Source organism: Typopeltis vanoorti, chromosome 9 (assembly GCF_054136105.1).
Source record: "Typopeltis vanoorti isolate ZY-2024b chromosome 9, IOZ_Tvanoo_1.0, whole genome shotgun sequence".
NCBI lineage: Eukaryota > Metazoa > Arthropoda > Arachnida > Uropygi > Thelyphonidae > Typopeltis > Typopeltis vanoorti.
The window spans coordinates 94,297,746-94,324,489 of NC_143557.1; the positions used below are offsets into that span (position 1 = coordinate 94,297,746).

Consider the following 26,744-nt stretch of genomic DNA (forward strand, 5'->3'; position numbering starts at 1 on the left):
GGCATATAAAAATTAGTTGGTCAGATTTAATAAAGTGAAAATCAAAATGAGGTGCCATAGATTGCAATGAAATAGTATACAGGAAAACCTCGCTTAACGTGATTAATTAATCCATCAATTAATGCACACAAGCAAAATCTGTTAAGCGAATGCAATAAACAATAGGAATAATTATAGTTCATCCATTAGTTAGCATAAATTTGGAAAACAAATTACAGTATAAGCTATATTAGAGGATAAAATCATCAAAATTAATAAAAATCAATTCCTTAAATTTTTATTTAATGTCTAAACATTTGATTGAGCTACTTTTTTACAAAATAATTAAAGTAAAGATGTTTGAATAGTGCTTGACTTTTTCATTTTGTCATGTGATTTGTGACAGCTGGCGGTCGCTTTATCAACATTTCAGCAAACTTCGATGCTTCGTTCCATATCAGGATCAGCATCAAACAAAATTTCCTTAGCAATGTGATTGAAAACTAGCTCAAGTTTTTTTGCTGTTATCTTCTTGTTCGCACTCCTTATCTTCTTCTTCTTCATATGCATGCTGTTCTTCTAGTTGAAGATCATTCTTGCTTAAATGTTCTGAATGGGAATTGAGCAAGTTTCTCACATCTTCATTATCCAAGTTCATTTCCAATTGTGCTGATTTCTTCAATAATGAAGAAATCTTGGATTTTGCACACGATAAACTAACATGGGCTTGAGTTTAAAGTCGCCTTCTGCATTGCATTCCCTCCAAATAAAATCATAAGATGATCTTTAGATATACTTTGTATCCTGATTGAGATGCTTCAGTTTTAGCTAGGAAAGTTTTTGTAGGCATACACTTCCAAAAGAAATCGATTTTGTCGATGTTGAACATTTGCCAATCATCGTAATCACCTTCTTGAATTATCCTTTGCAATTCTTCACAAAACTTGGCCACAGAATCAGATAATCAGTTAGTGCCATTGAGTGAAATGATACTATTTTCCGCTTTAAGCAAGTGATTAATCAGTTAACATGATTTCTTTACGTTATGTGAAATTTTTTGTCACCAATCTGCAGCGAGTGGAAAAGCTGAAAGTCATTAAGAGACAAGAAAGTTGAGATTCTCCAGTTATTCTTACATTACAGTTTGATTTTTGAAATGGTCAAACTATCCTAAACCCACAGTAAAGGCTTCACATTCCTCTTGAAATTTAGTCATTTTCACTGAGGTAAAAATATAAAGAGCTTTTGCCTGAATATTTCCTGCACTAAGAGATATTCTTTTCTGGTTTTTGATCATTAAATGGCTTCTATTTCAGGTGATCTGCATGCTTAAAGAAACAGTAGTAACTTTTTTTGTTCTTTGTATTCTTTGCTCTTATTTAATATAGTCCAAACTGTAGACTCGCTGTATCCCAGGTCTCTCACAATCATTGTATTACTAGCGCTACTTTCATGTCTCTTAATGACTTCCAGCTTTTCCACTCGCTGCAGATTGGTGACAAAAAATTTCGCATAACGTAAAGAAATCATGTTAACTGATCGTTTAAAGCGGGAAATAGTATCATTTCACTCAAACGAACTAACTGATTATCGTGCATATTGAATTCACATTAAGCAGGGGTTTTCCTGTATTTATGAGAAAAATTTGAACTGTTAATTACATGAAAAAGATATAACTATGATTCACTTATGTTTTTAAAAGACATGGCTTATTGAATGGTCCGCATTATTTTTGCACCATGCTTAATGATTACGGATATTTTTAGACTACTCAGTGATCTTCTCACACATGAAATCCAAGAGTTAAAATGTTCATTGAAAGATATGTTCAAAAGATAAATCTGAACTTGTGAATTACTTAAACTGATCCCATGATCTCCACAAAATGAAACAGAAAAAAAAAGTAACCATTCTCTGACAAGACGAATTTAAATATTAATGCCTATTTTAGAGTCTGCTATTGCTTAGTGCAATAATGGACTCAGTATATTTGGTGTTTCACTGTACCACATAAATGAAAACTAAGTCTTTTTATATATTTTATTAACAAAGTATATATATATATATATATATATACAGGGTGTTCGGGATAAATTTGACAGTTTCGTAAGGAAAAAGAAAATCTTCTTTGTATCTATTAAATTTAATGAATTGACAAAAAAACATTACAGGCAGAGTTAATTACAATACTATCAACAAGATTTACTCAAAATAACCACCATTAGCATCGATCACAGCTTCAATTCTGCTTCGGAACCTCGAACAAGCTGATGCTACAGTCTCCCTGGGAAGGGCCGCAAAAACTGTTTTAATTTTATCCATTAACTGGGCTTTTGTATTACTGGAAGTGCGATTGGTGTCTTTTTCAACTGCGCCCCATACAAAATAATCCATGGGGTTAAGGTCTGGGGAGTTTGGAGGCCAAACATTTGGACTGGTGAAGTCGTAGAAATTTTCAGACAACCATTTTTGACTTTTCCCAGAGGTGTGGCAAGGGGCCGAATCCTGCTGCCATACATACGGCCTACCATTGGCTACCCTTGTTATCCAGGGCTTGACTACAGTTAGCAACTCCACGAACAAAGCCCGAATTCCAATGCCAGGGTTCTTCAACACCTGTTCCTGCAGATTTGCGAGGAATTCTGCTGTACGAACTCAATCAGATCGTCTGCTAGGGATCTTTCTTCTTGCTACATCCTCGTAGTCACCATTGCAAGTCTCTAGTTCATGCCTGATTGTTTTTACTGTATTCAGGGAGCATTGGGCAGCAGTCGTAATATCCTTATATTGATGGCGGGCACGAATCATCATGATACAAGTTATTCTCTTCCATGATTCAGGTGGGTTCCAGCTATCCATCCTTTCTGACATCTTGTATATGAATGAAGAAGGGTCCAAACTTTTAAATGAAGAGAAGTGTGTGTTAATACATGTAACTTACGGAAAAATATAATTAATTATAAATATGTCAAATTTATCCCGAACACCCTGTATATATATATATATAAACACAACATATAAAATTATCAAATTATATTACCCTTCTACTCATTCACACACACACACACACACATTCAAACCTTTAAAGCATTGGATCTTCTAGCATTAAATACAAAGGCAGAAGTCAAAATATCTTAGTCAGAGACTCAAACAGATATTCACAAAACTGTGGCAAATATATCTCTAGAAAATCAAAACAAAATTCTGAACAATGATTAAGTTCACTAAGGGAAACAGCAGCAATACATTTTCTTGCACACAGGTAAAATGACAACTCATACCTGTGTGAAGTCCTTTTCATCTGGGAGGTCCTTTTATCACACACACACACACACACACACACACACACACACACACACACACACACACACACACACACACACACACACACCTCATCATACCATGTCTTAAACACGCTCAAACTCCTTGCAGACACCACTCTCAGGCAAGGCATTCCAATCATTTACAACTCTGCACGAAAAAAACCTGCCTCTCACACTCTCTTTATACAGTTTAACAGGGATGACCCCTGGTTCTCCATCGATCTACTAATATTTTTGGTAGAATTTCTCCACCATTCCAATCATTAACAACCCCTTACCAACTTATATCTCTATCATATCTCCCCTCTTCCTCCTGTTCACCAGACTCTGCAAATTACATCTTCTCAATCTTTCTTCATACTCAACATTCCAGAAGTCAAAAACTACCTTAGTCGGTCGCCTCTAGACCCTCTCCAACATCTCTTCATCCTTCTGAAAACCAGTTGACCAAATCTGGACACAATAGTTCATCTGTGGCTTAATCAAAGCATTATACAACGGAACAAGAATCTCCCTACTTCTACAAGTCAGTGTCCTCTGCATCATTCCCAGAAGCCTTTGTGTTGTTTTCACAATTCTGGCTATGTGTCACCTAAATTTCAGATCCTTATCCACTATCATCCCCAGATCTCGTATTTCCTCCACTTCCGACAATATATTTTCACCAAGCATAAATTCTGCATCCCATTTTTGTTTTCCAAATTTTAAAACCTTACATTTTGCAACATTGACTCAGTCAATTTCCCAATCACTCAATTTAGTCAAATCTTCATGTAAGGCCAAAATATCTTCACTACTCTTCATGGTTCGTCCCAACTTTGCATCATCTGCAAACAACTGAATATCTCCATCCAAATCTCTACCAATATCATTAATATACAAGTTAAACAGTAATGACCCTAAAACAGACACCTGAGGCTCTTCACTAGTGACTTTCCTTTTCCTGAATATTGCTCCCAATACACAACTTGTTGTTACCTATCAGATAGCCAGTCTCCAATCCACTGCACTAGTCTAATATCCAACCCCATCTGCTCTAGTTTGACTGTCACCTTATCATGAGATACTCTATCAAAAGCCTTTGCAAAATCCAAATATATTACTGTGTATCCTTCTCCTCTGTCCCAAAGAAGCAGTCACGTTATTGTAATAAGTAACTAGATTACTAAAACATGACCTCCCTTTAGCAAATTCATGCAGTCAATCAAAGATAATACCATTTTTGTGAACCCAACTCTGGATCCTAGTTCTCCAACAACTTAACCACAACACCTGACATGCAGATAGGCCTATAGTTTGATGCTCGAGTTCGATCACCTCCTTTATGAAGTAGCACAATCTCGCCCTCCTTCCACTCCTTATGAACTTGACCAAGGTGCAAGACTCGTATTAAAAAAATATGTCAAGGCAGGTGTCAACTCCCTGGCACATTCCTTCAGAATACATGGTGATATATTATCAAGTCCCACAGCCTTATTAACATCTAGTTTACTCAACTCCTCATACACCTCTTGCTCACTTACAGTGAGTCTCTCCTCCCCATCATCAACTACTCTCAATATCTCCATGAAGTCACATTCACAAGATTGAAAGACCTTTATGAACTGCTCATTAAGTATCTCCACCACACATTCTGCAACAGCTGTCTTTATACCATTTTCTCCAATCAATGTCATCCTTCCATAATAATTCTTTCTTTTGCTGGCTACATATCGAAAGAACTCCTTAGTATTCTTTTTGGCTTCATTAGCTAACTGCTGTTCATACCTCTCTTTAGCTACCCTCCTTGCCTGGTCTTTGTAGACCTCATGGAATAGGTTATTTCCACTTCTCTTATGCTGCCTCCACAATGCCCTCTTTCTCTGTATCGCATGCTTAATCTCTTTATTCATCCATCCTACACCTACCTTATTTAACCTTCTCACCCTTGGAATACATTTAGACATTGCATCTACTAGATAGTTTTTGAAAACCCCCCAAGCTGCATTGATCTCTTTTCCTGCTAACTCTTCATTCCATGCTACACCTGCAAGCTGTCTCCTGAGCTCTTCATAATCACCCCTCCCCCTTTGTAGTTCCACATATACAACTTTCTCACAGAGGTCCTCACACTGCTGGCAACCACCCAGGTAATCACCTCATGGTCACTCTTGGTGGATGATTTGACACTTCATGTATAATTACATTGTATGATGGGATGACCAAATCCAAGACCCTCAATCCTTGCGTGCCCTCTGTTACATACTGTCTGAGGTAGTTATACCTCAAAAAACTCAATAAACTCATTTCCTTTACTTCCAGTTGCTATCTCATCATTCCAATCTATATTGCCATAATTAAAATCGCCCATACTGATCATCATTTTCTTATTTGCTTAGCTAATTTGATGATACATTTCATTATCACTACGCCGGCAAAGGTTGGTCGATTGGTAGAGCCTCTGCTTCTAATGGCTCAGTTAAGTAAGTTTGAGCACGGTTAGTAGTTGGAAGGGGACCAATCATTCGATGCTGTTGGCACACTCTCCCTCGATGAGTCTTTGGACTCCCTGGAGGTGTCAAAAATAATAATAATAATAATAATAATCACTACCATTCACATTACCTGGTCTATAACAACATCCAACCAAGTATTTTATTCTATGAAATAAATGAAACATGGTTGGAAGAGGACGACATCCTGACAGGAATAGAGATGGAAGGGTATGATGTGTTTCGTGAGGATAGAAGGGGTAGAAAAGGAGGGGGAGTGCTTTGATGATAGAGAAAGAGTTGTGTCCATACAAAGTACAGATGCAAGAGGGAAATAGTGCCAGTGGTTTTGAGGCAGTATGGTGTGAGATAGCGGTCTCCTCCTTCTATCCTCACGAAACACAGCATATCCTTCCATCTCTATTCCCGTCAGGATGTCGTCCTCTTCCAGCCATGTCTCACTTATTCCAACAATCTTTGGGTGAATACATGCAATTAGTGCAACCATTTCATCTGCCTTGTTTCTTATTCTTCTAGCATTTGTATACAAACACAACAGCTCATTTCTGGATCTATAGTTGGTTCCGCCGATACCACTCACTCGATGTGATCTCTCCATGCTCGACTGGGCCATTTCCCTTTCTGCTTCTTCATTTCAGAACCTTTTTCAATCCCAACTGTTTCCTCTTGATCCCTGGTCATCCCATTCCTTTCCTGCCTACACATGCTCTCACTTCCTCTTGGAGCATCCACCTTTCTCATGCTGTGTAACCCCATCCACTCTGAGCCTCCCCGTTTTCCTGCTCCTTTTGCACACCAATTCTCTCATTTTCTATACTCATACCACTCACTTCCTCATTCATAACCACTTCTTCAATCCCTCGTGTCTTACTCTCCTGCTCTTCCACATCACTCCGCTCTCGATCTGATTCATTCTCTCTATTCATTTCTCTGCCTTCCAGCAGCAGTCTCTCCATCTTTCTCACACCATAACGACTCAAATGCAGTCCATCGCTTCCCATACAGTTCACTCCGTCCTTCAAACTCATTCCACACATTAACAAACCGTACTCCCCTCTCCCCACACATTTCAGCCAGCATATCATTCATAATCCTTGCTCTCCGCCTCATCTCACCACAGTCATACCTAGGCAACATGCTTACTACCCTTCCTGTCACACTATTCTCTTTTATCCTTCTAAGCAGCCTCCTGATATCCATTCTGACATGCTCTTTGTCCTCTGTCAAATCATTCGTTCCTATTAAAACCATCAACTCCTTTGCTTGCTCCCTCCTCATATCCAATGACTGAATCACTCTACTCATATCACCACCTGGAAAATATACCTTGTGCATCCTATCATCCAGCACACCTTTAATAATGGAGTTGCCATACAATGCCACTCGCTCATCTTTCGTTAATTATTTCGTGCCATCGTGATTTGTTTTAATCGTTTTAACTAAATTTTCTCATTTTCATTCCGCATCCATTTCATCTCTTGCCTCATCCAATCCAATTCAACTTCCGAATTGTGAGTCGCATTCTCTCTATCATTCAATCTTTCTAATTTTCTAACTCTTGACCCCCCTCTTCTTACTTTCACTCTCATTCATCCTTTTGGGTTTCCGTACTTTCGATCCAACATGTGTCCAACTTTCGCTGTCATTCATTCTTTTGATTTTTTGCACTTTCGATTCTTGCGTCATGCCATTTCCAGTTTCATTTGTTCTCTCAATTTCATTTCCTTCTACCACTCTTGCCTTACTTTCGTCCTTTCTAACATCCGTTATGGTTTTTAAATCACTCTTTTTCTTCTTTACTAATTTTTTAACATTTTTTCACCTCTCTTTCACACCATCCTTCTCTTTTGGACGTGCACTCATTTTCCCAGTGACATTCTCGCTACTAACACTTTCTGTCATCAATTTCATATTAGCATTCATCAATTCCTCGTTCAGGTAATACACTTGAAGAAAACGGGAAATGCTTTATACTTCTGCAGGAAATACGTTGACTGGATACTGACATGTTTTATTAAATATTTCATACTGGGTAAAACTGATATTTTTTTTTTTTAGAAAAAGTAGAATGAAGAATTAGTCATTACAGAAACTAATTCTGCACACATCATTCATACTGTAAGATCGTTTTTCACCAAAGAGACGCATATACAATGCACTAAGCTTCTACTTTTTACTCCTCCAAGTCCAGCCTACCTGTAAATAGAAAACGAAGAACGAAAGGAGGAAAGCAAGTGAATGAATGCTGAAATGTCCCCGCGAGGTTGGGAGGAGGAAGAAAGAGGCGGTCAAAAGATGGGGAGGCAGAAGAAATCTAAAAATCAATTTCGGCCAGAGTACGTTTTGCACTTTCATTCCCTATAATTGATCTGCCATGGACAAGACATCCACGACCGAGGGACCATTCAGCACGGCCTGTCCTCCAAAATTTAATTTGCTGCTGGATGCTATGGCGTGCATTTAGAAATAGTCTGTAGCTTGTGGAGAGAGAAGAGGAGGGAAAGCAGGTACGAGCAGTTTGGCCAGTAGTCTGGCTGACGGGTTTTCTCACCGAAACTTAGTTCGTCAGATAAATGTAGATTTCACTTATGTTATTTTAAAGGGGAAAAAAAAACTATATAAAAACATTCCATTTGAAAAGTCTGCTAATAATAGCTTTGGTTGTCGTAGTTTGGTACACACTCGTTACAAAGTGCTATATAAAATGGTTTCGTCGGCTGCTTGAATTATACAAAATGATATGTTGCATTTACAAATCCAGTTATCTGGATACAATCATGTTGTAATTTAAATTACTAGCAAATAATATGGGCAGTTCATTACTCATAGTGTTTTTGCTCATAGCATTGTATTCAAGAGAAAAATAAAATTTTAGTGGGCAGAGTGGAAAATGGCTGCTGTGTAATATCTGGTGCGTGTGCCTGCGTTACATTCCTTTTTTTCAGAATGAAAAAATAACGAGTAATTAAATCAAGGATGCAGAGAAACAATTTTTAACAAACATTGTGTATAGATTATGAGCAGACAGGTAATTTATTGAATGACGTTATGCAGACCGAAATGCAACAAACAATTAAAAAAAAAATTACAAGATTTAGACTGATGTTAAGGAATTAGATAGTACAGCTGATAGGAAAAGCATAGCCTCTGTTTACAATGAAATGTATTTATAGTATTTGATTCCCTGGAGGTAACAATGATAGATATGGAGGGATGACCCATCCCCCTCAAATACTTTTTTTGAATTAAAAATGTTAGTGAAAAATTGAAGTAAAATATATTCAACTAGGAATAATTAAAAAAAAAAAAACTATTATTCAAATTTACAAAAAATACATGAAGTATATATTTCGGTGATTACACCACATTTTTTATTATTCAGTTATACAAAATACTGAAATAATAGTTCCCGACAAGTTTCGTAAATCGTAGGATTTACATCTTCAGGGATAAATAGTAGAACTTAAAGTTTAAACAAGAGAATTAATAAATACAAATCATAACCGTCTGGCTATTCATAAACTCAAATAACAGAATGCAGATATAAAACGTTATTGACGTTGAACAATACTGGACGATGTCACGTGTTCTTGTTCTCGTTCATACAGTCCGAGCTCAGATTGAGGTAGATTTTTTATTAGAGCTGACCACACTTGATGGAGAATTAAACCTTGGTTTTTATTGCATTGGGTTGGGTTTTTCAGCATATTAGCAGCTTCTTTAAATTTTCTTATATAACTGTTGTTTTCTATGTATGACATCGTCGTTTTTTGCCAGAGTACATCGTGTCCAGTGGAAGTGGTATGGAAAGCAAGACCTGTTTTTTGTTCTCTTTTGTATTGTACATCTTTTTGGTGTTCAGCCATGTGTATTTCTCCAGATCTTCCTGTCTGTCCTACGTAGCAAATCCTGCAAGAGCAATGGATTTTGTAGACTCCTGGTTTTTTAAGAGGATGATGAGGTGGTTTTGGTAGATGTAGGAATCTTGAGAGTTTTTCCATTAGAAGGAAGGCTACTTTTATGTTGTGTTTGTTCATTAATTTGGCTAGCTTATCTGTAACATTTTTGATATAAGGAAGCGAGATTGCGTTTTTGTAATCCTGTTTTATTGTGTTGTTAGTTGGAGGCATTTTAAGGATTCTCTTGATGGTTTTTGTTTCATACCCATTCTGTTGGAGGATTTGTGTTAAGTATTTTAGTTCTTCATTACATCTTTTTTGTGTGCTGGAGATATTTTATGCTCTGTCTCGAAGAGTTTTAATTAGGCTTATTTTCTGTGAAGGATGGTGGTGTGAGGTTGCATTTAGAAATCTTCCAGTGTTTGTCGGCTTCCTATATACTGAGAAGGAGAGTTTACTTTCTTCATTAATTTCTAATAGAATATCCAGAAAAGTTTTAAACTTTGTTATACTATTTACCCCCTGAAGATGTAAATCCTACGATTTACGAAACTCGTCGGGAACTATTATTTCAGTATTTTGTATAACTGAATAATAAAAAATGTGGTGTAATCACCGAAATATATCTTATGAACCAATTAGCCACAGAAGTCTACTCCTGCAAATACATGAATGGTATTTGCAGGAGTAGAATCATAAGTATAAGAGTTAAGCCTGTGTAGCTCAGTGGATGTGGCATTTGCATACCACGGCACTTGGCCTTCACGAAGGAAGATTTGGTTTTGAGTCTAGTCGGCGATTAGAGGAAATTTTTCTGCTGTGTGTATGATAATCACAACTAGTCAATCATGGTGTTGCTACAAGAAAATACCAGTGTGTACTGTTATACCAGGAATTAAGTCTGATTTAATTTTGATGGTTCAAAGCAACTTTTTGACATTGTATTGAAGAGAAGGTTCCAACAGTTAAGTTAGTGGTCTTGAAAGTTCAAAAAAAAATTAGCAGTGTTCAAATGGATATTCACTATACAGGAAGGTGCTTCTCAAGATGACTTTCAGTGCACTCACTTAGCATTATTGGTTAAAGTTCTGAAGGATATGATTCATAATATTTTGCACAAATCACAGATTTTTTGAATATAAATTGCATCCACAACATGCAATCACAAAGGGTAAACTTTGCAAATTGAAACAGGTCAATGAAGATAACCACCTCACCTGTGTGCGGCCATTTTTTCACACTGAAATTAGTCAACTATTCACAACATGTTTGAGACAGCTCAGGTGTGGGGCATTATGTGTGACTATATCCAAAACCTATTCTTCTTCAAGAAATTATTATTTAAGCTACTGCCATTCACAGGCAAGTCATCACTTAATTTTAAAACTCATTTTTAGAACGTTTTGATATATTGTATTGCCACAACTGTTTGAAATATATTAACCAAATATTCTCTGCCAGAAGTAATAAAATGTTTTTTTCTCATATTTTAATGTTGGGAAAGTTACTTCCATTAACTTTTGTAATCCTAAGGTAAATATAATTTTATCTGATTATGATGTACAATTACTTTTGGTCAGCTCAAATTTACAAATCAAAGAATAAAGATTTTTTGTGAGTAAAAGATTACATTATTAAAACATTGGATAATAAATGTATAAATGTGTGTGTGTGTGTGTGTGTGTGTGTGTGTGTGTGTGTGTGTGTGTGTGTGTGTGTGTGTGTGTGTGTGTGTGTGTGTACGTACATAAAGAATTAGTTATTTTGTTTTCTTTTCTCTCTAAACTGCACACTAGGAATGTCATGTGAGTACCAGCTTTCATTTGATTATTTAATTCCATGCATATACATACACATATGTATATTTTAAGCATTTATTATTTATTTTTAATGACAATTAAAAAATAATATTACAATGTTCTGTGTGTATTTAACTTTAAAGTTATTACATATCAGTAATTGTTTATCGTAATGCAGAATTATCCATACTTTGAAATAACCCAAAAATGAAGCAAAACTTGGACTAACAATGGCAGTCAGAATGTGTTTGAATCCTTGAATTCTGTTCAGTAATAAAGTCATTTTGGTAGTGTCTAGAATAGCATTGTTTTTACCAAACGTTTTTGATATATTCATCACTGATATAATAACTATTTGTCAGAATGTCAAATATCAAAATTTTGATGAACTTAGAAAAAAAAAGTTCTGAAATTATTTAAATAATAAATCATGTTTGCAGAATAATTGCTTTAGTTCTAAATTATGTGCATACATAGTGGAAACTTAGACATAAGTAATGTTATTTTGAATAAATAAGTGGACTATTCATTAAAGGTTTTGACTTCCATATTGAGATCATCCTCACATATACACCGAGTGGCCACTTTATTAGGAATAGCATTTAATAAAGAGTGGGATCCCTCTTTTGCCTTAAGAACTGTCTGTATTCTCTGTGGCAGTGATTCAACAAAGTGGCTAAAACATTACTATCGGATGTTTGTCCACACCATCACAATGGCATTGCCCAGTTTGTGCAGATTGGATGGTGGCACATTGCTGCTGCAAACTGCTTGTTCCACCTCATTCCAGAGATGCTCTATTGACTTCAGGTTTGGGGAATGAGCTGGCCCCTGAAGTCAAGGAAACACTGTTGTGCCCCTTGAACTACTTCAACATGCTGTGAGTTTTGTGGCATAATACCATTATCTTGCTGGAAGTGCTCATTTGACAGTGGGTAAACTGCAGCCATGAATTATTATTATTATCATCAACACAAGACCCCTCCCCCCCATGGAGTCAAAGACTCATTGTATGATTCCTTTATCATACACACAGCTCATTGTACCATACCTTAATTACACATTCAAATTCTGTTCAGACCACACTCTCAGGCAATGCATTCCAATCATTCACAACTCTTCACACAAAGAATCTGCTTCTCACACCCTCCTTATACAGCTTCCAGGGATGACCTTTTGTTCTCCTCCAATCTTACACCTGAAAACCCTCTTCAACTTTAATCTTATAACAATCCCTTAACAATTTATACATGTCATATCACCCCCTCTTCCACTTATCCACTAGACTCTGCAATTTGCATCTTCTGAACCTTTCTTCATACTCAGCATTCCAGAGACTGGAAACTATTTTAGTCTATCTCTCTCTCTCTCTCTCTCTCTCTCTGGACCCTTTTCAGTATCCCTTCATCCTTTCAAAAACCAGGTGACCAAATCTGTGCACAGTAGTCCATTATACAATAAACCAGAATTTCCTTACTTCTACAAGTCATTGTCCTCTGCATCATTGCCATAATTCGTTATTTTGTCCTCACAATTTTGGCAGTGTGTCCTCTAAATTTTAGATCCTTTTCTAAACCACTTAGGGAATTGAAACAACGTAGATCCGAATATAAATTAAATTACACTTTAATAAATATTTCCGATATTTCGGCAATGTCACATTGCCATTTTCAAAAGGAACTTACAAAAAGGCAGGTGCACACAGGCACTACAATACAGTAACTGAGAATGAAGATATGAAGCTATCGTTCTCCTAGAAGTCCTGATGGTGCCCTCTGGCGGGCTAAGTAGGTGTTCTTGGCCGTTGGGCTGAAGGTCTGCTGATGTATGCCTCCCAAATTTGGGGCAGTTGCATACAACCAAATTTGTTGAGGTTTGGAGAGTTTCTTAGGGCTGAGGCTGATTCCATAAATAATCTTTCGAATTTGTATTTGCTCCGGTGTATTACTGTAGCTTTCTTCCACTGTATTCTGTGGCATGTATCCAGAGCATGGTCTGCAAGACCAGAATGGCTGTACTTGTGAAACCGGATGTAGTCCTTATGTTCAGAAATTCTGATATTCGCTGTCCTGCCTGTTTGGCCAAAGTACGACAGTTTACAACTGCAAGGGACCTGGTATACACCAGGTAGGTCTAGGGGAAGTGGTTGGTCTTTGGTGGAGCGGATAAGGGATCCCAATTTTCTGTAAGGCCTGTAACAGGAGGTGAGGTCGTTTTTTTAGAATTTTGGTAATTTTTTCCGAGGTGCCTCGGATGTAGGGAATGGTGATGGATTTAGAGTAATCTTTGTTGTGGATGGGGGCTGTGGTTTGTAGGTTTTATTATTTTTTGGATTTTTTTGGGGGGAGTAGCCATTGGCTGAGAAAGTGTTGAGGATGTGATTTAGTTCAGTGTTAAGGGCCATGTCGTTAGAACAGATTAGCTTAGCCCTGTTGTATAGTGTTTTCACCACTCCATAATGTTGTGTGTGGGGGGGATTGTTGGTGAATGTATCTGCCTGTATGGGTGGGTTTTCTATAAACTGAGAAAACCAAGGTTCCATCAGGCTGGCGGGTGACTAGTGTGTCTAGGAAAGGGAGGCAGTTGTTTTCCTCTTTTTCCAGGGTGAACTTGATTCTGGCGTGTTGGTTGTTTAAGTGTGTAAGGAAGGAGAGGAGTGTTTCAGAGCCATGTGGTCAAATAGCAAACACATCATCAACGTAGCTAAGCCATATGGTTGGTTTTTGTGGGGCAGAGGCTAAGGCTTTTTCCTCATAGGTCTCCATAAAGAAATTGGCCAAGGGTGGGGGAGAGTGGTGAACCCATGGCTATCCCCTCTATTTGTTTGTAGAATTTTCCGTCACAATGAACTCAGGCTATTCCAAACGAAATAGCCTGAGTTCATTGTGAACTGAAATAGGGCTGAGATATCGGGAGAAAATTTAGCTTGGATTAGCTCTAAAGTTTGCTCTTTGGCCAAATGTTTAGCTAATTTGTATGTGGGGGAATCAATGCCATCACTATGGGATGTAATGGCACATTTTCTTTATGTATTTTTGGGAGTCCGTAAATATGGGGGGGGGGGGGTATAGAGTTAAATGGCTTTAATCTGTTGGTAACTTCTACAGGCCAAGAAGTGACTTTCTTAAGAAGCCTGTGAAGTTTTCTAATTTGTGAGTTGGTGGGATTGTAATTGATAGGGAGGTAAGTAGCCCGATCTAGTAGAAGAGCATTAAGCTTACCTTTATAGTCCTTTTGGTTAAGTACTACAGTTGCATTTCCCTTATCCGCTTTGGTGATAACTAATTCTTTATTATTTCTCAATTCTTGTAGAGCTTTAAATTCCTTGTTGGATATGTTGGTTTTGGGTGGTTTTGCTTTGGAAAGGACACATGCTACATCCAGCCTTACACTGTTGGCGATTTGATGTGGAAGGTGGCAGATTCCTCTTTCGATCTGGATCAGAATATCCTCACTTGGTATTTTTCTGGGAGCAATGGCGAAGTTGTGGCCACGTGAAAGCACGTTGAGTGCTTCAGGCTTCAGGGTGACTGAAGAAAGGTTGATTACGGTGTTGGTAGCAAGTTTTGGATTGACGGTAGAATTCTTTTTTAATTTTTCGAATTTTTTCATCTGTCGGCCTCGTATCTTTTCAAATTCTTTGTCTGCAGCGGTACACGGTTCACGGCACAGTTTAGAAATGCATAACCAACGTATAAGCCTGTCTACGAGAATCCTTATCCACCATCATCCCAAGATCTCTTATTTCCTCCACCTCCAACAATATATGGGTTGCATTTAATGACTTTGGAGAAAGTGTTGTTGGATGAAAGTATAGTGTGTGCGATACTTGCAAGAAATCTGAAGAAAGAGATGAAGGAAAAATCAGGAGTGTGGTACTGAAGAGACAGAAGTGCTTGCCAGTGGAAACAGTAGTAGTAGTGTGAGAGATGAAGAGAGAACGGGAATGCAAGAGGAACAGGGAATGGGGGGGGGACCTCGAGTGGATGGGAAGACATGACATAGGGAGAGTGGATGTTCAAAGTGGCAATGAATGTGTGTATGAAGACGGAGTATATTGCAATGTGGGTGGGAAAGTTGATACTGAACAGATGTGTGGTAAGTGGTGATTGAGCAGGTGTGGTGGAAAAATCACAACAAACAAGTAGCTTGAATAGGACTGGTTATAGACCTAAAAATGAATTACTATGTTTGTTTACTGCCAGCAGTATCAAAAATAAGAGGAATGAAATGGTTTCAGTGATTGAGTTTATTCGTCCCAAAATCATTGGAATAAGTGAAACATGGTTGAATGAAAATGATATTGTAATGGGAATAGAAATGGGAGGATACAGTATTTTTCACGAGGATAGAAAGGGCAAGAAGGGAGGGGAAGTGCTGCTGATAATAGCAGGGGAATTAAGTCTGCATAAGGTAGGCATAAAAGGGGGGGGGAATAGTGGCAATGGTTATGAGGCAGTGTGGTGTAGCGTGGAGGTTGAGAGGAAGACATATTTAGTTGGATGTTGTTATAGGCTTGGGAATGTGGAGGGTAGTGATGAAGAAATGTATAAACAACTTGGATGATTAGTGAACAAAAGAAGGGTAATTATTATGGGTGATTTTAATTATGGTGGTATAGATTGGAATGAAGAGATAGCATTTGGGAATAAGGAAAATGTATTTCTCGAGTTCTTGAAAAATAACTATCTCAGGCAGCACATAAAGGAGGGCATGCGAGGATCGAGAGTTCTAGATGTAATCATTTCATCAGAGGATGTGATTGTGAGAGGGGTTTCACACTTTCCTTCAGTTGATGAAAGTTATCATGAAGTAATCACCTGTGTTGTGGCTAGTCATATGCAGACTTTTGTGAGGAAAGGATATATGTGGAATTATAAGACTGATGATTTTGACAGGCTTAGGAGACAGCTTGGAGCTATAACATGAAATGAGGAGTTGAGCAGTAAGGAAATAAATGCTGCATGGGATCTGACAGAGAAATGCATAACAGCATCAATGTGCAAATGTATTCTGAAGGCCAAAAGGCTGAATAAGGTAGGTGTAAAATGGATGAGTGTGGAGCTTAAGCATGAAATCTGGAAAAAGAAAGTACTTTGGTGGAAGTACAAGATGAATAATAGCAAATAACCAGTCGCACGAAGAGTGTAAAGAACAAGCCAGGTGAGTGACTCAGTTAGTAAGGAAAACCAAAGTAGAGTACAAGCAGAAATTGTCAAATCAGGAAAATAAAAACCTTAGGGAGTTTTTTAGATATGTGGCAAGTAGAAGGAAGAATGATAATAGTAAGATGAAGTTAATGGATGAAAGTGGGAGAATGTTAACTGCTGCAGAAGACATTGTTCAGGTATTCAGTGATCAATTTATAAGCGTGATCAGTGTTTCATCCTGATCAGGGTGGAATCATGCGGAACTTAAGTGTAGAGGACATAGGAGGAGATGGCTTAATTATGAGTGAGCAGGATGTATTTGAGGAAATTGACTTCAATAAGGTGATAGGATTTGATGACATATCACCACACATCTTAACATCACACATATCACCACACATCATTGAGAAAGATGAAGAGACTGCTGCTGGAAGGCAGAGAAATGAATAGAGAGAATGAATCAGATCAAGAGCGGAGTGATGTGGAAGAGCAGGAGAGTAAGACAGGAGGGATTGAAGAAGTGGTTATGAATGGGGAAGTGAGTGGTATGAGTATTAGAAAATGAGAGAATGGGTGTGCAAAAGGAGCAGGAAAACGGGGAGGCTCAGGGTGGACGGGGGTACACAGCGTGAGAAAGGTGGATGCTCCAAGAGGAAGTGAGAGCATGTGTAGGCACGAAAGGAATGGGATGACCAGGGATCAAGAGGAAACAGTTGGAATTGAAAAGGGTTCTGAAATGAAGAAGCAGAAAGGGAAATGGCCCAGTCGAGCATGGAGAGATCACATCAAGTGAGTGGTATCAGTGGAACTAGCTGTAGATCCAGAAATGAGCTGTTGTGTTTGTATACCAATGCTAGAAGTATAAGGAACAAGGCAGATGAACTGGTAGCACTAATTGCATCTGTTCACCCAAAGATTGTCGGAATAAGTCAGACATGGTTGGATGAAGACGACATCCTGACAGGAATAGAGATGGAAGGGTATGATATGTTTCGTGAGGATAGAAGGGGTAAAAAAAGGAGGGGGAGTGCTATTGATGATAGAGAAAGAGTTATGTCCATAGAAGGTAGAGATGCAAGAGGGAAATAGGGCCAGTGGTTTGAGGCAGTATGGTGTGAGATAGAGGTGAATAGAATCAAATATTTGGTGGGATGTTGTTATAAACCTGGTAATGTGGATGGTGGTGATAGTCAAATTACCCAAGCAAATAAGAAAAGGGTGATCATTATGGACGATTTTAATTATGGCAATATAGACTGGAATGATGAGATAGCAACTGGAAGTAAAGAAAATGAGTTTCTTGACTTTTGGATAACTACCTCAGACAGTATGTAACAGAGCGCATGCGAGGATTGAGGATCTTGGATTTTGTCATCTCATCAGAGGATGCAATTATAAATGAGGTGTCAAATCATCCACCATTTGGTTAGAGTGATCATGAGGCGATTAACTGGGTGGTTGCCAGCAGTGCAAGGACCCCTGTGAGAAAAGGGTATATGTGGAACTACAAGGGGGGTGATTATGAAGAGCTCAGGGGACAGCTTGTGGGTGTAGCATGGAATGAGGAGTTAGCTGGAAAAGAGATCAATGTAGCTTGGGGGATTTTCAAAAACTATCTAGTAGATACAATGTCTAAATGCATTCCAAGGGTGAGAAGGTTAAATAAGGTAGGTGTGAGATTGATGAATAAAGAGATTAAGCATGCAATACAGAGAAAAAGGGCATTGTGGAGGCAGCATAAGAGAAGTGGAAATAACTAATTTCATGGAATGAGGAGTTAGCTGGAAAAGAGATCAATGTAGCTTGGGGGATTTTCAAAAACTATCTAGTAGATACAATGTCTAAATGCATTCCAAGGGTGAGAAGGTTAAATAAGGTAGGTGTGAGATTGATGAATAAAGAGATTAAGCATGCGATACAGAGAAAAAGGGCATTGTGGAGGCAGCATAAGAGAAGTGGAAATAACCAATTTCATGGAATGAGGAGTTAGCTGGAAAAGAGATCAATGTAGCTTGGGGGATTTTCAAAAACTATCTAGTAGATACAATGTCTAAATGCATTCCAAGGGTGAGAAGGTTAAATAAGGTAGGTGTGAGATTGATGAATAAAAAGATTAAGCATGCGATACAGAGAAAAAGGGCATTGTGGAGGCAGCATAAGAGAAGTGGAAATAACCAATTTCATGAGGTCTACAAAGACCAGGCAAGGAGGGTGACTTGGTTGGTGAGAGTAGCTAAAGAGAGGTATGAACAGCAGTTAGCTAATGAAGCCAAAAAAGAATCCTAAGGAGTTCTTTCGATATGTAGCCAGCAAAAGAAAGAATGATTATGGAAGGATGACATTGATTGGAGAAAATGGTATAAAGACAGCTGTTGCAGAATGTGTGGTGGAGATGCTTAATGAGCAGTTCATAAAGATCTTTCAATCTTGTGAATGTGACTTCATGGAGAGATTGAGAGCAGTTGATGATGGGGGGAGGGAGAGACTGACTGTAAGTGAGCAAGAGGTGTTTGGGGAGTTGAGTAAACTAGATGTAAATAAGGCTGTGGGACTTGATAATATATCACTGCGTATTCTGAAGGAATGTGCCAGAGAGTTGACACCTGCCTTGACATATTTTTTTAATACGAGTCTTGCACTTGGTCATGTTCCTAAAGAGTGGAAGGAGGGCAAGATTGTGCCACTTCATAAAGGAGGTGATCGAACTCAAGCATCAAATTATAGGCCTATCTCTGTGTCAGGTGTTGTGGTTAAGTTGTGGGAGAAGCTTGTGAGAACTAGGATCCAGAGTTGGGTTGACAACAATGGTATAATCTTTGATGGACAGCATGGATTTGCTAAAGGGAGGTCATGTTTTAGTAATCTACTTACTTATTACAATAAAGTGACTGCTTCCTTGGACAGAGGAGAAGGATACACAGTAATATACTTGGATTTCTCAAAAGCGTTTGATAGAGTACCTCATGATAAGTTGACAGTCAAACTCAAGCAGATGGGGTTGGATATTAGATTAGTGTATTGGATTGGAGACTGGCTATCTGATAGGTATCAACAAGTTGTGTATGGGGGTGCGATATCCTGGAAAAGGAAAGTCACTTGTGGAGTTCCTCAGGGATCTGTTTTAGGGCCATTACTATTTAACTTGTATATTAATGATATTGGCGAAGATTTGGATGGAGATGTTCAGTTGTTTGCAGATGATGCAAAGTTGGGACGAACCATAAAGAGTAGTGAGGATGTTGTGGCCTTGCAAGAAGACTTCAATAAATTGAGTAATTGGGCACGGAAATGGGGATGTGAGTTCAATGTTGCAAAATGTAAGGTTATAAAATTTGGAAAACAAAGATGGGATGCAGAATTCATGCTTGGTGAGAATATACTGTTGGAGGTAGAGGAAATAAGAGATCTGGGGGTGATAGTGGATAAGGATCTAAAATTCATGGGACACATCGCCAAAATTGTGAAGACAATACAAAGGCTTCTGGGAATGATGCGGAGGACACTGACGTTTAGAAGTAGGGAGATTCTTGTTCCGTTGTATAAGGCTTTGATAAGGCCACACATGGACTATTATGCCCAGATTTGGTCACCGGGTTTTCAGAAGGATGAAGAGATGTTGGAAAGGGTCCAAAGGCGATTGACTAAGGTAGTTTCTTACCTGTGGAATGTTGAGTATGAGGAAAGATTGAGAAGATGTAATTTGCAGAGTCTGGTGGAGAGGAGGAAGAGGGGGAGATATGATAGAGACCTACAAGTTGGTAAGGGGTTGTTATATGATCAATGGTGGAGAAGGTCTACAGAGAATAGTGGGAGATCAAGGGAAAACCAGAGGTCATCCCTGGAAACTGTATAAAGAGGGTGTGAGTAGGGGAGTGAGAGGCAGAGTTGTGAATGATTGGAATGCCTTGCCTGAGAGTGTGGTGTCTGCAAGGAGTTTGAGTGTGTTTAAGACACGGTATGATGAGATGTATGTGTGATAAAAACACCTCCCAGATGAGTCTTTGACTCCATGAGGTCTTGGGGTAATAATAACAATAATAATCTTAAGGGAATGTTCCAGGGAATTGGCAGTAGCATTGGTATGCCTGTTTAATAAAATTCGTACAACAGCACAGGTTTCAAGGGAGTGGAAGGAGGGTAAAATTGTTCTGTGGTATGAAGGAGGTGATAAGCTTCAAATTATAGGCCCATCTATATATCTGGAGTTGTGGTGAAGGTACTGGAGAGATTGGTGAGAAGTAGAATACAGAAATGGGTCGATAACAGCGGTATTCTCTGCAGTTAACAGCATGGGTTTGTTAAGGGGGAAGGAGATCATGTTTGACTAACTTATGTACTATAACAAGGTGATATACCTTGGATAGGGGAGATGCATATAAAGTGGCATACTTAGATTTTGCAAAGGCTTTTGATAGACTGCCACATGACAAGTTCTTATATAAATTGCTGTCAGATAGGCTGTCAGATTGGTATCAGAAAGTTGTATATGAGGGTGCAGTATCCTGAAAGGCCACTTGTGGTGTGCCATCATTTGTGGGTCAATTTTGGTGCCATTGTTGTTCAATTTGTATGTTAACGATATTAGGAATGGGTTTAACTAGTGATATGCAGATGATGCAAAACTGGGGAGAGCAATCCAGAGTCAAGCGGATGTTACCTGCGCATTCATGAATAGATTGCATGAATGTGCAGGTAAATGGAACAGTCAGTTCAATGTTGCAAAGTGTAATAAGGTTTTGAGATTTGGTAAGCAATGGTGGGATGAAAAGTATACACTTGTGGGAAAACTTTAAGGGAAGTAAAGGAGATGAAGATCTAAGAGTAATGGTGGACAAGGACCTGAAATTAGGGGACCACATTGCACAAGTTGTGAAGACAACATATGAGATAATGGCAATGATGAAGAAGACCCTGACATGCAGAAATAGAGAATTTATGATACCATTGTATAAGGCCTTGATCAGGCCTCATATGGATTATTGTGCATAGATTTGTTCGCCTGGTTTTCATGGGGATGAGGATATGTTGGAAAGGGTCCAGAATAGATTCACAAAAGTGGTCAGGGGGGGGGTCTTTGGAATGTGGAGTATGAGCGCAGATTGAGAGAATGTATGTTGCAGAGCCTCATGAATAGGAAGAAACGGGGGGGGGGGGGATATGACTGAGATATATATAAGCTAGTCAGGGGTTGTTGTCGCATCGACATGGAAGAGATTTTTCATAGAATGAGGGACTAGGGAGAGGGGTCTAGGACAAGGGGACCACATTGCACAAGTTGTGAAGACAACACATCAGATAATGGCAATGATGCAGAAGACCCTGACATGCAGAAATAGAGAATTTATGATACCATTGTATAAGGCCTTGATCAGGCCTCATATGGATTATTGTGCATAGATTTGTTCACCTGGTTTTCATGGGGATGAGGATATGTTGGAAAGGGTCCAGAATAGATTCACAAAAGTGGTCAGGGATCTTTGGAATGTGGAGTATGAGCGCAGATTGAGAGAATGTATGTTGCAGAGCCTCATGAATAGGAGGAAAGGGGGGGATATGACTGAGATATATATAAGCTAGTCAGGGGGTTGTTATCGTGTCGACATGAAGGAGATTTTTCATAGAATGAGGGACTAGGGAGAGGGGTCTAGGACAAGATGTCATCACTGGAACTGCATAAGGAGGGTGTGTGTGTGTGTGTGCAGAGGAGTGAGGAGTAGGTTCTTTGCATGGAGAATGGTTGGTGAGTGGAATGTGTTGTGGGTATAGACACATTGAATGGTTTAAGGCACGGTTTAATGAGCACTGTGTGCAAAGATTGTGTGCTTCCAGTGATGAGTCTCTGATTCCAGGTCTTAATTCTTGTAGATAAATTTATACGTTGGTTATATATGACTTTAAATTTTTCAGGAAATGACAATGTATACTAAAATATTAATTAAAAAACTTTAATCAATACCTTCCTGTATTCGGCAATGTTACATTGCCATCTTCTGGGAACAAAAACTATGATTGGAATTATAGGACTTTGCAGACTACACTAGATACCCACCACAGAATACGCTGGAAGAAAGCCACTTTACTACACCATGGCAAATATAAATATGAAAGATTGTTCCTGGAATCATCCTCAGATCTAAAACACTTCCCAAATCGCAAATTTGGGAAGTGTTTTAGATCTGAGGTCATACACCCAAACAAATTTGGGTGCATGAGACTGCCCCAAATTTGGGAAGCATGCATCCTTAGAACATCGGCCCAACAGCCAATGCTAGTTGCCTTCTTCAGCCTTATTTGCTTGTTGTTAGTGCCTGTGTGCACATATCATAGTTTTTAATGTTCTCAGAAGATGGCAATGTAAATATTGCCGAAATATAGGATGGTATTGATTAAATATAGGATGGTATTGATTAATTAATTAGTTTTTTAATTAATATTTTAGTATACATTGTCATTTCCTGAAAAATTTAAAGCCTATGGAGGTCAAATAATAATAATAATAATATTTTCACCATAAATTCTACATCCCATCTTTGTTTCTCAAATTTTAAAACCTTATATTTTGCAACATTGAACTGGTATCCCCACTCCTGTGACATTCACTCAGTCTATTCAAGAAGGCCACAACATCTGCTCTACTCCTCATAGTTCTTCCAAACTTTGCATCATCTGTAAACAACTCAATATCCCCAGTCAAATCCTCCCCAGTATCATTAACATAGGTTAAACAGTAATGTCCTAAAACAGACCCCTGAGGCACACCACTAGTGGCATTCTTCTTCTTCTGTGATATTGCTCCCCCATACACAACTTATTATTATTACGGACAGACTCCAAGGAGTCCTTAGACTCATCGAGGGAGGCCCAAAACATCATGTCCATCACAACTATTCGACATTCACACAGTGTCTATCATACTTGAACTCATTCACTGCCATAGCACCCACAACAGACTCTGGCAGCTTATTCCACTCATTCACCACTCTAAAAGTAAAAAACCTAGCACTAACACCCTTACTAACAACACTCTTGCCCAGCTCCCACCACCAGTCCTGTTTTCAAAATATCCTCTGAATTAATCCTATAGAAACCCTTCAGCAATTTGAATGTCTCAATCATATCTCCCCTTTTCCACATATCAACCAATTTCTGCAACCCACAAATCTTCAACCTGTTTTCATAAGATTCATTCCGTAGACCTACTATCATCTTGGTCACTCGCCTCTGGATCGTCTCAACCTCCCCTCCCCCATCAAGAAGAAACTTAGGTGACCAGATCTGGGCACAGTAATCAAGATGGGGTCTTATCAAGGCTCGATACAGAGGAATAATAATCTGCTTATCTCTACTCGTCAAAGTATTCTTCAGCATCCAAGTGATTTGATGAGCTGATTTAGCCACTTTGGCGATGTGCCCCCCCTAAACTTCAACTCCCTATCCACCAACACTCCCAAGTCCCTGGCCTCATCAATCTCCTGGAGTACAGTTCCACCAATGTGATATACTGCTGCTAATATTTTCATCCCAAAATGCATAATCTTACATTTTGCCACATTAAATTGACATCCATTCTCCTTAGCCCATACCTCCAATCTATCCAAATCATCCTGCAAAATTTTGCAATCTTTTGCATTCACTATTGCCCTACCCAACTTAGCATCATCAGCAAACAAATGAACCATTCCTCTCAGATCCTTCCCTATATCGTTAATGAACAAATTATACAGCAGTGGTCCAAGAACAGAACCCTGCGGCACACCACTAGTCACAGGCCATCTTTTGGAATCTACTCCTGAGTAAACTACTCTCTGGTATCTCTCCATCAACCATCCTCCTATCCATCTCGCCAAGCCTATATCCATTCCCATATGTTGCAGTTTACGGATTAAACTTCCATGTGGTATCCTGTCAAAGGCCTTAGCCAGGTCCAGCAGTATCACTGTAAACCCATTACCCTTATCCAGTTCAGCCGTCACTGTGTTATAAAACTTCAGCAAGTTACTGAGGCACGATCTACCCTTCACAAAACATGCTGCCCCCCCCCCCATACAGTATCTCATTTTCATCAATCCATTCCTGTATTTTACCCTTGACTACTTTCTCCAAGACCTTGACAACGACTTCTGATATGCTGATCGGTTGGTAATTTGCAACACTAGTCTTGGATCCTCCTTTGTCCGTGCGGTTAGCCTAGTGGCTTTGCGCTTCATAACCATATGCCTGGGGAAGGAGTGTCTCAGGTTCGATTCTCATTGCCGACGTGAGGAATTTGAGGATCTTCCTCAGGCATAGCCAAGTTAGCCAGTCTTGGTCACAGGCAGTAGGGTTTTTCCCGCCAGTTTTATCTGGCGTTTTTCATCCTGCAAGCAGGCAAACCGGCCCAGTGAACATACACTTCTACAGTCAAAAATATATCCCCCCCCTCCCCCAGCGGCAGACCAGGCGACAGGTCAGCTGGGAGTGGTACTAACAAGAAGTCGCATCTAAATAACACGCGGACCCTGCATAGGAAGCAGGAATAATGCATAGTGAAAGAAAGAAGTCTTGAATTCTCCTTTATGCAGTTGAACTATTTTCCCCTCCTTCCACCCCTTCGGGACTAAACCAGACCCGAGACTTAGATTAAACAATAAGGTCAAGGGCACTGACAATTCTTTAGCTGCTTCTCGTAAGACCCATGCTGATATACTATCCAATCCCACAGATATATTCACATTAAGGTTCTGTAATAGACTATTCACCCCCACTTCGTTCACCACAATTCCCATATAAACTAATGGTTCCTTCATTCCTTTCACGTCACCACCTGGATGATATACTCTTACAAAGTGCTCACTCGGTAATTCCACTATATCGACTGATTCAGTGACCTCCATACCATCGGCGTTCCTTAAAATCATTCTGCCTTGTACAGTTTTTTTTTTTTACTAGCAGCATATTGAAAGATTCTCTTTAGCTTGCATGGCTAATTTCCTTTCATAATCTATTTTTGCCTTTCTCACCACACTCGTTACCCTTCTGGCCTGCGCTTTATACCGTTCATGTGCCTGCAGGTCACCTTTCTCCTTAAATTCCTTCCATAATTGTTCTTTTTTGCAACTCAAGTTTAATGGTGTTATTCATCCATTTAACCCCTACTTGATTTACTATTCGGACTATAGGTATACAGTCTGCCATAACCTCCTGCAAATGCCCTATCAACAACCCTTGCAGTTTTACATGCCATGGCACTGAACCAAGCAATCTCCTAAGCTTGTCATACTTGCCAGCACAGTAATTCCACATGTACTACCCTATCTTAATCAAAAATTTCACACATTTAGCCACCTCCCAGGTCAGGACCCTATGATCACTCTCACCAATAGGTGGCAACATGGTCATATTCATTACAGTCAAATTCTCAGATTCTATTACTAGGTCAAGCACCCTCGAACTGCTAGTATTTTCAGTTACATGCTGTCTCAGATAGTTATCCCTCAGTAACTGAATAAAATCCAGTTCCTTCCTCACATGTTCCTTCCTCAACTTGCTGATACTTATCAGATAACCCATCTCTGCACCAGTCTAATATCCCATCTACTCTAATTTCACTATCAACTTGTCATGTGGTAATCTATCAAAAGCTCTAGCAAGATCTAAGCATACCACTGTGTATCCATGTCCATTGTAGCTGTCACCTTATTGTAATTATAATTATGTGACACCTCCAGGAAGTCCAAAGACTCATTGAGGGAGGCAGCTACTCTACAACTCTCTGTCTCCACCACTCAATCCACCAATGACAACGAACAGCAACTACACCAATGCCATCTACCACCCACCACCATCACTAGTATTTTCCAACACAATCACAAATATCCATGCCCACAGCAGGATTCGAACCTGCAGCCTTTTGGCTGAAGAGCAGACACGCTGACCACTCAGCCAACCAGGCCAGCATAATAAGTAAGAAGATTAATAAAACATGACCTGCTTTTAGCAAAGCCATGCTGTCCACCAAAGATAAACCACTGTTGTCAACCCAATTATGGATCCTGGTTCTCGCTAGCCTCTTCAATACTTTAACCACAACACTTGACGCACAGATTGGCCTATAATTTGATTC

General features: G+C 39.1%; 1 protein-coding gene across 3 annotated transcripts in view; it reads left to right on the forward strand.

Annotated features, from left to right (window-relative positions):
- LOC150103262 (FH1/FH2 domain-containing protein 3-like) overlaps window positions 1-26,744 on the forward strand; it is a 469,484-nt gene that overhangs the window by 363,464 nt on the left and 79,276 nt on the right. The gene's annotated exons all lie outside the window — the stretch shown is intronic.